The following is a 572-nucleotide window of genomic DNA, read 5'->3' as shown; positions in this document are numbered from 1 at the left end:
TCCTTGTTATGTCCATTGCTTACGCAGACACATGCGAATGGCTGTCGTTAAGTGGACGGACAAGCGGTTTTAGACTCCCGCCGGTTAACAGTGTTCGCTTCATCATACTAATGGCTACCGAGTTACAGTAGACCTTGGCAGGAAATTTCAATTAGTTAAGGGTGAAGTACGACCTATGAGATATTAATTGATTAACACTCATGATTGAATAATCAGCGGATCATATTTCGGGCGGTCGGCCGAACATTAGTTATGATATATAGACAATAATTTCATTTTTCTTTCTTCGAAATAAATACCTAAATCTGATAGCATACTGTATGACGTTAAGATAATGGTAACCTACTTTCAATAAAAAAAAATCTACGATATTTTCAGTGTCTTTATATAAACCAGATAAACTGAAAGTGTCATAAAAGAAAGGGCAAAAATGTTAGATAACATTACGAACATGAACCTATTAAGACGGTATCAAAGCCTGTCACCTAACCAAGGGGCGAGACGGGTGGCAATTTCGTCAGCGCTGGATGGACCGCTTGGCACTAGCCACAACTGACAATGGCTCTTCGGAC

Source organism: Penaeus monodon, chromosome 29 (genome assembly GCF_015228065.2).
Source record: "Penaeus monodon isolate SGIC_2016 chromosome 29, NSTDA_Pmon_1, whole genome shotgun sequence".
Classification (NCBI taxonomy): Eukaryota; Metazoa; Arthropoda; class Malacostraca; order Decapoda; family Penaeidae; genus Penaeus; species Penaeus monodon.
Note: the sequence above shows the minus strand (reverse complement) of the source record.